Genomic DNA, 12,065 nt, shown 5'->3' with positions numbered 1-12,065 from the left:
ATACTGAAGAAAAGTCTGGGCAACAGATCAGCCTTTCTAGTGTTTTTAAAAATAAAGCCAGTTGCCTTTAACAATGGATCAGTGGCCAGAATTGCTGCTGGCACAAGGAGCTCCCTCTAGGAAGCCTGAATGGACCAATTTGTGGACGGCCTCTCTCCTGGCTGCTGGCCCTCACTCCTGCACCCCTGCCTCTCTCCAGGGGAGGGCATATCTTCATTTCTTTGTCCTCATGTACGGCATAGCTTCACAAATAAGCCTACTGAGCTCATGGATCAAATCCATTTCCCATATAGCTTTGCTAAAGATACCAAATCAACATGAGAGAAAACGTAAAGATAATTATAGGCAAGCAAAGGGCTATTTTTACTCTCAGCTAAGCCAACAAAGTACAGACTAGGATGGAGCGTTCCACGTTTTGGCAACAAGTTGCAAAAGTAGAATGTCTAGTACTTATTTCCCTATCAGCAGGACATTTTCTGTGCCTTAGGAAGTTACTCTTTCAAGCTACAACAAAATAAAATACTGCAATTCTTCAGCACAGTGAAGAACATTGGTATTAACATAAAGAAGGGAGGGGAGGGAAAAAAATGAACCTTTCAAAGAGCCACTTGGTAAGAGTGAGCACAGGTGAGCTGTGTTCTGGAATTCACACACAAAAGCGCCCACAGCCCGGCAGGCGGCCACCCCAGCCTGAAGCAGATAGTGACAGAGGGTGAGTCTCTCCTATTTCTCGATGGATACAAACACCCACTTTCACTGTCATGGGAATCAAACACCCTTTGTCCTGGGACTATGCACTTAATGTAATCAGTGGTGGTATTAAAAGAGAGCAAGAAAGTAAACTCTTGCCAAGCAAGACACAACCGGGACAAGGCCGTCAAATACAACAGGGCCGTCGAATGAGCCAAAAGACAACAAGCTCCAGCTAGGTGCCCTGTGCAGGAAATCACTGCTGTCCGCCCCGCCGGCCTGCATGCCTTGTTCTGGCTTTTAAAGACTGTAAGAGCAAAAGACAATTACACAAAGGCACCTCCAGCATAAAGTGAGGGAACTCTGAAAGAATCTATCTAGGGATTCATCAAGATGATGGATTATATATGTATATGAGAGGTTAGAGAATGAGGTTTTGCTTTCAAAAGAATAAATTCAAAAGAAATCCTGGATGGGAAGAATTTTTTTTTTTTTTTTTTTTTTTGCCAGTCCTGGGGCTTGAACTCAGGTCCTGAGAACTGTCCCTGGCTTCTTTTTTGCTCAAGGCTAGGACTCTGCCACTTGAGCCACAATGGCACTTCTGGCCATTTTCTGTATATGTGGTGCTGGGGAATTGAACCCAGGGCTTCATGAGGCAAGTACTCTTTGCCACTAGGCCATATCCTCAGCCCTGGGAAGAATTTCTATACTTACATGTTGAATCTTTTTTTTTTTTCCAATTTAAAAAACAGCTCATAGGGGCTGGGGATATAGCCTAGTGGCAAGAGTGCCTGCCTCGGATACCCGAGGCCCTAGGTTCGATTCCCCAGCACCACATATACAGAAAACGGCCAGAAGCGGCGCTGTGGCTCAAGTGGCAGAGTGCTAGCCTTGAGCGGGAAGAAGCCAGGGACAGTGCTCAGGCCCTGAGTCCAAGGCCCAGGACTGGCCAAAAAAAAAAAAAAAAAAAAAAAAAAAACCAGCTCATAAAACTGACAGCATTTGAAGCAATGTCTACTCCTGATGCATGTGGATTTAGCAGGAAGTAAGGTTCTTTGAGAACCATAGGAGGGTACTAAATAGCTCACCATGGCCGCCACTGAAGCTTCCTGTGGTCCTGGCTTATGTTTATGGCTGGGCCCTTTCTTGTATCTTTCCTTGTGGCTTTCATGAGAAAGAAACTACAATGGCTTTGGCTCCTTCTTGGCACCTCTGGGTGGCTGGACAACCACAAAAGCTGCACTCCCTTCATTACAGAGATGTGCTCAATCACTGACAGGGTTTGACAAACAGACTTGTTGCCGTGGTTCTCTCACACAGCAGGAGGCTGTCGTCCACATCACCACGAAACACCCTTTGCCTCCCCCACACTCAAATGTTCATCCCATTCTGCAAAGTGGGCTGTCTAAGTCTAACCAAGTTGTCCACACTTTTCCCCCCCAATATAATTAGCTAACTATAGGCCTCTTCAGCTGTCTCTGAAACAGAAAAGTACAATGTTCAGGAACTCCGTGCTGCAAGTAGCCAGAATTAAGGTCATGTCTTAGCGCTGCCATTTACTGAGCCTTTCGAATGGGCTCCTCTCCATTTCTCTAGGCCTCAGACTCCTCTGGACAATGAGTTCCCACACCTGCCCCCATCTCAACCATCAACAGTCACTCTTCTTCTCTATCAAAATACAAGTGCCATACCCAGGTTAAAACACACATCTATTAAGCTGGGGCTTGCCATTCATCCATAATTGAACATTCAATAACCCCATCCACATGGTCCACTCGTCAGAAATCTGACCACAGTCCTAGGTCAGATTAAGACTAGTCTTGACCTCATTCAATGATAGCAAAGTGCCTGCCTCAGAAATATGCATGTCAACCTAATCAACTAGCTCAAAGAGTTCCCAGCAGGCATCCTGTTTCACCTAGCTCAGTGACTTTTGGCTTTTTTTAACTGCAGTGACTTAACATGTCACCCTGGACACCCACAGAAAGAAGTTTTACCTCTGCAAAAGCAGGTGTCCAGCTGAGGACCAGCTCTCTCTCTCCAACTAGGAAATGTGGCCCTGACTGAGCAAGGTAGGGCTATTTTCCCACAGAGCCCTAGGGCATCACCAGGCGGGATGAGACAGGATGTCTCCGGTAAAGCCAGGAATCTCCTGCTACCTGGACAGCAGGAAAGAGTCCAGACCCAACTCCAGACCAAGCCATGTCACCCTTGGATGAGAAAGTAAAGTCTCACAGAAAATAGAAAAATAGGAAATCATAGAAAATGAAGCTCATAGTCAAACAGAAAGTCATAGAGTAGAAAATGAGACTCACAGAACACCATACCACAGAGCTACTTGTTACTTCTTCTAAACAATGCATTATTGCATTAAAAGAATCTAGAAACAATGTAGGCTGGCTGGTACAGCAACTGGTAACTTGTTTTCCAAATGAGAATCTAAAGCCACAATTACTACTTTTCACATATAGTTATCAAACTGTCCTGGGAGATAGTAACACAGGACAGAAAACAGATAGATTCCTCCTCAATCCTGAGAGCTAACAGTTAAGTGACTGGGAAAAAATAACAACAACAAATAAAAAAAACCCTAAGACAGCCGCTGTGGTGGCTCCTGCCTATAATCCTAACTACTCAGGAGGCTGAGATCTGAAGACCATCATTTGAAGTCAGCCCAAACAAGAAAGTCCCTGAGATTCTTATTCCCAATTAAGCACCACAAAAGCCTGACAAGTAGCTGTGGCTCAAGTGACAGGGTGCTGGCCTTGCAAAACAAAGACCAGGGACAGGGCCCAGGCCCTAAGTTCAAGTCCCCAAAGTAGCACCCACCCCCTAAAAAAAAAAAGGGTGAGGGTGGGGGTGTTTGTGGCACATTCAATAAGTCTTGTGTTCTTATCCTGGGTATTTCCAAAAGGCTCAGAGATGGCATCAAGGCAAAGAGTACTATGAACCTCTTAAATTTGTAAAATGTTTTTGAATATATATATATTATTTTATCTAAATTTGCTCCACAGGAAAATAAAAACAGTCCAAAACCTACATCAATTTTGTTCATTGCTCAAAAATCCTTCAGGATCATTACTAGTTTGCAATCATTCCTTGGTTTGCAAAACAGACTCCACCTGGAAGAAAGCAACTGCTCCACTGTATCCTAGTGCAAAAAAGAAGTTTCTTGGGCCTTTTATTGGCACCAGGGAGCTCTGCCAGAGCTTTCTTTCCTGGCTGAGGTTCTACCACTTTAGCCAGCAATAGCAATTGGACAGAAGTAGTGAAAGTAAATTAACCATCAAAATGCCTGAAGGTTCGGCTCAAGTGGTAGAAATTCAAGTCAAGCAAGCAAGCCAAGTGAGAGAGAGAGAGACCCGAGTTCAAACACCAGTATTAGGGGAAAGAAAATTGAAGTCAGATCTATAAATCTGTAAATCAAAAAGGAAGAAATGGGGCGGGGCGTGGTGATCCACACCTGTACTTCCAGCACTCAGGAGACTGAGGCAGGAGAATGATGAGTTCTGGAACAGCCTTGCTAGCTATATAGTGAGACCATCTGTCAAAAAACAAGAGAGGGAGAGAGGGAGGGGGGGAGAGAGAGAGAGAGAGAGAGAGCGAGCGAGAGAGAGAGAGAGAGAGAGGACTTTTGTTTATATCAATAGCAATACCTAATGGGAATTCCAAAAAGTGTAAAGCCACTATAATAACATCTGATTGTGAAAAATATTGATGACTAGATGATAAGCTGACGATGTATGGTTACTTGATAATAAACTTGGGTGGTTATAAAATATCAATTTAAGAAAAAGAGGACCTGGGAATGTGGCTTTGTGGTAAAGTGCTTGCCCAGCATGCATAAAGCCCTGGGTTCGATTCCTCAGTACCACATAAACAGAAAAAGCCAGAAATTGTGCTGTGGCTCAGTTGGTAGAGTGCTAGCCTTGAGCAAAAAGAAGCTCAGGGACAGTGCCCAGGCCTTGAGTTCAAGCCCTGGGACTGGCAAAAAAAAAGGGGGGGGGATACAAGAGGAGGGGGGAGTCTATTTTCTTTGACTGTAGCAAGCTTAGCCTATAATCAATTTCTCTCACATGTGGATTACATACTTAGAAGCATTTATGATGGAGTCACAAAGGCTTCCTCTTGTCCGGGTGACTATTGTTTGTGGAATTACACAGCAAGATACTATGATTTCCAGGGAATGTCATTTACTACAGAAAGTACTGGATTAGATCACAGGCAGGGTTAGATAAGGTGACACCAATCACTAAAACCCACTTGATAGAGGACAAGATACACAGCACTAACTTCTCCAAAGATTGGAAAGACAAGTGTTTCTCACACTCCTAAGCTTCCAGTTGCATCGCCGGCTGCCGGTGCTACCCCTTGATTAGTGTATAAATTCTGCTGTAGACTAGATGGCTCTGCATGATGGCCACCATAAGGGGTTTAATGATGTATATGCGTGTGTGTATGGATGTGGTGTGTGTTTTCAATAAACACACCGAATATAAAATTGAAGAATACAACATGCTTCTTTCAACTAAACAGAATATTTTGTTTTAAAACACAAGGTTAAGTCTGTAAAGTAACTTTTTAGAATGCGGAGTGAATTTACTGAGACCTCTGAGGGAGTGAGATGTCCCAGACTAATGAGTTTCTTGTCTACGACACATGGTAGCTCTGAGAGGCTGGTCACTGGATGAGCAGTCTTTCTCTAACTTCTGTTCTCTAACTTCACCTGTACTTGAAAAACTCAGGGTAACTATTAATCAAAGAAAAAAACAAAACCCTTCAGATAAAGAGTTTTAAAAATAATTATAATTCTCTGGGCAAGATTAGAAAACCCTATGTTGAGCAATAATATACTAATTTTTTAATGCCACTTTATTACAGGGTATAAAATGGTATATAATTCCAATACACCAGTCATTTTTTAAGAACACTATCAGTACCGTATTTTATATATACATATATGTATATATGCATATAGTCAATTGAGGAAAAAGCCTACCTTTTCCTATCATCCACTTAAATACACCCAAAGGACTCCAATAATTTTTGCTTTGCCTTGCCAACTCCTATATTTGTCACACAAGGTAGAGAAAAATCAGTTGGCTTCTGGCAAAATAATGTAGTACACTAGAACAGTGAATGTTTTCTGTAGTATGAATTAAGGATTTTACAAGTGGTAGTTCTTAGGGTATATCTAGGTATTTATTACACATTGGTCGTTCCTCAATGTTCAAATTCAATGTCATCTTTTTTTCTCCATCTTGAACGTTCTCTACAATTCTAGATGAAAGGTGATGGTGAACTCACCTTCTGCAAGGACTCAGACACTTGTGTTGGCATTGCTGGAGATGGTGCTGGCCTGTTTGGACTAACACTGTGTGAATAGAGGGCCAGCATCCTTTGAGCATACCACACTGGAAAGTGAGGTCCAGAAAAAGAAAACGAGAGTGCCACCTCATATCACATTACTTGTGTTCTCCTTAGAATTTAGACTTTGGCAAAATCCTAGGTAAACAAAGAAATCTAAAGACACAAGTGTTAACTCAAAGTCCCCAGTCTTACCAAGGAAGAACTGAGGAAGAGGACACTGAATGAGTAATCTAAGATCACACAACCAACAAACAGCTGAGACAAGCCTCAGCCCATGTATCCCAAACTCAGCACAATGATATTCCTCATGCCTCGTCTCTGTGATAAAAAGGAACTTTTCTTCTTTTTTTTTTTAAAGTGAAACCACCAAGATAATTCAGCCAACTAATGTCATCTAAATTCTGTGAGTTTAAGACACATCAGTTTTCATCTTTTCATTCAACAGGTAGCAAAGAAGTGAGCTTATTATCACCCTAAATATTTGCTGAAGGAACAAAATAATAAAAATAGCACTACCAAGACCTCACTACCCAGTAACAAATGATGTGTGTAACAAACTTATGCTCAAGAAAGCCTGCCTTTAAAAACTACTGCTTGTTATAGTTTAAAAAAAAAAATAGTAAGGAAGCCAACTTCCCTCAACCCCCACCCAAAAAAAAATTCAGTAGTAAAAAATTGGAAATATTAATTTTTCTCTTGGCAAGGGAATGAAGATACTATAATTCATTCATACACTAAAATACTCATGTGAATATTCACATGAACCTCAAAAAAGGAAATGAAAATTCTAAAAAAGCTGGATGTATATAGTATCATACCATTTGTAAAATGTTATTCACTCAGGATGCTAGTGGCTCCTGCTTGTAATCCTAGTTACTCAGGAGGTAGACATCTGAGGACTATAATTCAAAGCCAAATGAGGCAGAAGAGTTCGAGAGATTCTATCTCCAATTAAATATCCAAAAATGGGGACTGGATGTGTGCTTCAAGTACTAGAGCGCCAACTATGAGTGAAAAGGCCTGAGTTCTCATGTAAGGTTTTGAGTTCAAGACCAAGTACCAACAAACGAATGAATAAATGTTCAACACAAACTTGCACATATTTTTGTGGACTTAGTATACAAAATTATCAAAGCATACTTGCGAACTATGTATTAACCCTACATCAGTGGTTACCTGAATGCAGCTGAAGACTTGAAGAAGGTACAGAAATATTCTTTAAAGCCCAGTTTACTTTTATGGACCTAGAGTGCAGAAAAACTGAATGGCTTACTATATTTCTCTTATGTTTTTCAAAATATTTCATAATCATTTTTAGTTTTGGAACAAAGCTAGAAAGGAGAGGGGAAAAGACAAAAGTTCTCCACCACATTCCTTCAACTTCAAGGCTCAATTTTCCTTAACCTCCAAATCTGTTTTTCTACCTTTGGGGGAGGGGGCGCAAAGCACCTGCTTACCAGGCTGGATGCTCTGGGTTTGCTTCCCATGGGGGTGGGTGGGGGGAAGCTACTTTTAAGATGATAGAAAAGTCAGATGGATGCTCTGGGTTTGCTTTCCATGGGGGTGGGGGGGAGTAGGGTGGTACTTGCCTTTAATATGAAAGAAAAACCAGATATCATCTCCCCCATTGAATCCCCAGAAATGCTGCATCCATTCTTAATTCGGTTCCAGCTAATGGTACTAAAATGTTTAAGCTGGGTTCTAACCACCATCACTGCACTCAGGAGTCAGGAAACGAACCTAAGGAGTGTACATTCTGCAATGACTCATTAAGAAAGCCTGTCATCCTGAAGATGAGAACAGCCCCGTTTGGGATGCACTCTCCCAGCCCATGTAAGATGCACTGCTAATTCAAGTGTAGTGAACGGGATTTAATTCCTGATAAAAGTGACTGTCGGCCTCACCAACGCATAGGAGGAAAAAAACAAAAACAAAAAACCTGTCATCATTAAGAAAACCTATCAGATTCCATCCACCAGGAATAAACCTCGCAGGCACACGAGTGAACTGGGCCCAGGGGGCTGCATGAACAAAGCAATCAAATCTTGCCTCCCTGGACTCTAAGTCCCTTCCACCTCTCCCAACCTCTCGGGGGTGAGTCTCTCCAACACACGTGAAACTTCGGCAAACGTCCCAGGAAAGGACAAAGCCGGCTCCTCGCCCCCTCTGCAGGGCCCCGATGGCCTTGAGAACCTTCCCCAGGGATGGAGCCACGTCTCCAGTGGCGAGCGGGTCCCTGCCTTCCTCCAGGAAGCGAGTCGCATGGCCACCCCGGGGGAGCCCTCCGGGGGGAGGGAAGGGAGGCCGCGGATCCGAGATGGGCGGCCTCCCCGAGTGCTGCACACTTGGTCCACTCATCCTCGGGAAGAAAGTAGCGCTGAGCTGGCTCCTTGGCAAAGAAAAGAAAAAGGAGCCTGAATGGACAGCCCACGCCCGGGCGCCGGCGAGGCCACCTTTGCCTCTTCCCCGCACGGGGGAGGAGGGGCTCCATCTGCCTTCTAACCCCCCACCCCGCGTTCACCGCCGCCCCAGCCACTGCCCTCTCCCTCGCCCCTAAAAGTGGAGGGAGAGAAGCCCAAGGAGCGGTAGCGGATGAACCCTGGAAAGCGCAGACCCTAAAGTGCGTTCATAAACCTGCCCAGGCCGGCGGGATGCGGGCCAGAGGTCGCCCGTCCTCCCGCACCGGGGTCGCGTGGGGCGGCGAACGGGCGCGCCACATCCCCCCCACCTCCCCCGGGCTCCAAGGGGGCCCCGATGCCGCCGCGGCGCGCGGGGAGCAGTCTCGCCCGCGCCCCAGGCCCGGCGGCACGGCGCCCCCCGGGATGCGGCGAGGGAACAATAGCGGACTCGGTGTCTCAGGGCCACCGGTGTCTCTCCCGCACGCACCTCCTTCCCCGACCCGCCAAGTTCGGCAGAGAGGCGGGTTCAAACCCAGGAGCGGCGACGCCGGGGAAAACTGGACGCCGGGCAGGGCGAAGCAGGTGGGACGGGGTGGCTGACTCCAGGGCGCACCCCCAAACGTTCTCCCGGGGTCCGCTCATTCATTCCCACCCGAGCTCCCTCCTTTCTTGGGCCGGCGGAGAGCAAGAGAACTTGACGGCTCGTCCTCGAACGCCGCCGCTCTACTTTTCTCCCCCCTCCCCAAATCGGTGCTCGGCGGGCGGCCGGAGCGCGGCAGGACGCTCCAGCAGGCAGCCCCGCGAAGCCGCCCGCGCGGGCGCCGCGCGCTCCGCCTCCCCCTTCCGCGCCCCAGACACAAAGGCGGAGAGGCGAGCCGGGACCCCGCGCCCGGAGCTTCCAACTCGGCGCCGCGCACCTACCCCATCGAGACGGCGGCAGCGGCGGCTCCCGGGCCCCGCGGGCGGCACCACCCCTCCCGCTGCTTCCCCAGGAAAAGCGCGGCCGCCGGGCTCGCTTCCTGCTCAGCTTCCTGCGCCGCTCCGCGCCGCGCCGCCCCGCGCACCGGCCTCCTCCCCGCCGCGGGGGTCAGTGGGCGCCGCCGCGGCTCCCGGGCTGGGCCGGCGGGGCGGGGGCGGGGGCAGCACCACCACGTGGCCGCCGGACGCCGGCCCCCGCCGCCCGGGATCCCGCGGGAGCGGGAAGGGAGGTGCCAGCCTTTCCCCTCCCCTTCTATCCCGCGCGGCCCTGAATTCCGCGGGTCAGGTGACCCCGCCCCGCGCCCCGGCGGGGACTGGCGGGAGCCGCCGCCGCGCCCTCCCGGGGTCCGCGCGCCCCGCGCCGCGGCGGCCTGCCCGTGGGTCCCGCGGATGGCGGGACTCTTCCCCACCGCCCGCCTCCCTCGTCTTCATCATCTTAAAGACCTGGACTCGGTGGGAAACGCCGTGCTGCGAGCCCGCAGGTCGGATGAGAATCGCAGATTGGATTCGTTTCTGGACAGCTTGCAAAAGTCGTCCAGGAAAGTTGCGGTCGGGAGGAGGGGGGAGGAGGCGGCCAGTCACGGATCCGAGCACCGAAGCCCCTGCTCGCCGGAACCGTTCTGGCTTCGCGTCCCTGAGTTGCTGAACAGAAAGTAACCCGGAAAGCGCTCGCGTTCCCCGGACCGGAGCCTTGGGTCGGAATGACTCGGCTCCCGGCACTCATCAGGTGGCCGGACTAAACTACCGGCCTCGGGTGGTGTTGCTCGGCCCAGAAGTGAGGAGGGAGACCGGGACCGAGAGGCTCGATCGCGAGTGGGAACGCCCTCAAAGCCGAGGCTGGGGTCCGGACCGGCCTCTTCCTTCCCCTGACCACTGAGACTGGACCTGTGGGTCCTGGTGGACTCCTTCGTTAATTCGGAGGCTTTCAAAGCTCCACGCCCACTCCTTTCATTTGAATTCTAGTCGTGCTCACTAGAAAGTTTTAGTCACCAAAGCCCTTCCCTTCTGGCTAGAAGGAGAAAGCTTTTCTTTGCACAGTTTTCTAGAATAAATAAGTGGAATGACTTTTGCTGGGATCTGTTGTAGTAAGTCAGCTGAACATAATGAAAAGGAATCACAGCCAGTTCCAACAAAAGTGAACCCAACGTAACAGAAACTAGTTTTTGCTATTCTATAGAAAGCAGTTGATCATGTCTTGGCTCCCCCTGTCCCAGCCCCTCATAGGAAGAGCCTGTCTGAGCTTTCAGTCCCAGCAGCGTGGTTTGCACTTCCTAGCACCATATTATGAAAAGATTTCTCTGGGAAGTGAACAGCTACTTGAATTCAAGCTGTACCACTCTTCTAACCTGTCTCTTTTCCCAGCTCAAATGAAATCACTCCTTAAGAGAAAAAGGATGTTGCAAATGATTCTTCTTGGTTTAAGTCTAGTTATTTACAACCTTATTTTCAACATGATTAATACTAAAGGTACTGTAGCTTGTTTCAGTACCTTACCGGTTAAAATTTCCCACGGGGGAATTTTCTGCCCTTAGCATTTCATTCTTGCTTAAGCAGGACTAAGTGAGAAGGTAACATCTAAAGCATGATTCAGGGTATGTCACGGTGCTTGGAAATGTTAAATGGTGCGTATTCTAGGTAAACAGGTTACAATCCTTTTTGTTGTTGTTGGAGGCAGGGGGGGGAGGTGTTTGCTGGGGGGGGAGCAGGGGATTGAATCCAAGGGCTCCAGAATGCTAGACAAGCATTCTACCATGAGCCACATCCTCAGTCCTTTTGTTCATAGTTTGTTTATAAGTCTGGGTCTCCTAACTTTTTCCAGTCTGCCCTCCTCTTTTTCCAGCCTGCCTCCACCTGCTAAATAGCCAGAATTACAGGTGTGCACCACCAAGCCTGACCAGGAATTAAACTATTAAATAGCATTAAACAATGACTGGGTAAAGCAAGCAAACCAGGCATTGAAACCTTGACTCTTATCTATTTAATCTGTCCCAAACACCTCCAAAGAGTCTATGTCAGCTCCCTGCTCCAATGGGTAGCTTGCGTGTTATTCTCATTAGTTTATAACCCCATCTTCTGGCATCAGCAAGTGTAACATGGTGAGGGATTGTGGTAGAGAAATGGACTCTTGTTAGTTGGTTGTGACAAGATCCTTTCCCGGATTCCTCTTTGGGAGATTCAAATTCAAATTCCCAGGGCATGGAGTCTTTACTGCTTTGCTGAAGTTTTTCATCCTGCAAAAAGATTTGTGATTAAGCAGTATCTCCTCATTGGTCTTTTTGTTTAGTCCTTTTAGAAATGCTCACTGGGGGTTGGGGATATAGCCTAGTGGCAAGAGTGCCTGCCTCGGATACACGAGGCCCTAGGTTCGATTCCCCAGCACCACATATACAGAAAACGGCCAGAAGCGGTGCTGTGGCTCAAGTGGCGGAGTGCTAGCCTTGAGCGGGAAGAAGCCAGGGACAGTGCTCAGGCCCAGAGTCCAAGGCCCAGGACTGGCCCAAAAAAAAAAAAAAAAAAAAAAGAAATGCTCACTGGATTCTAGATATGTCCTTGAACACAGACCAAGACCAGGTGGAAGGTTGAAATGACCACCTATAATCTATGTAGTGTATTAGTCTTTTGGGTAAA

At 47.6% G+C, this 12,065-nt stretch overlaps 1 protein-coding gene across 4 annotated transcripts in view; it reads right to left on the bottom strand.

Annotated features, from left to right (window-relative positions):
* The window catches only part of Rai14 (retinoic acid induced 14), a 111,806-nt gene extending 101,905 nt beyond the window's left edge, over positions 1–9,901 (bottom strand). For 2 of the 4 annotated variants that reach the window (XM_048368519.1, XM_048368525.1), the window contains exon 1: positions 9,381–9,559. The gene's annotated coding sequence lies outside the window, so the exon portion shown is untranslated. Of the gene's footprint in view, positions 1–5,299; positions 5,441–9,380; positions 9,560–9,881 lie in introns of those variants that run through there. The other 2 variants (XM_048368520.1, XM_048368521.1) reach the window with 2 other exon arrangements.
* Between the last annotated feature and the right edge of the window lie 2,164 nt (positions 9,902–12,065).

This window comes from Perognathus longimembris, chromosome 19 (genome assembly GCF_023159225.1).
Source record: "Perognathus longimembris pacificus isolate PPM17 chromosome 19, ASM2315922v1, whole genome shotgun sequence".
Lineage (NCBI taxonomy): Eukaryota > Metazoa > Chordata > Mammalia > Rodentia > Heteromyidae > Perognathus > Perognathus longimembris.
This window is presented reverse-complemented; position numbering and strand designations above follow the sequence as displayed.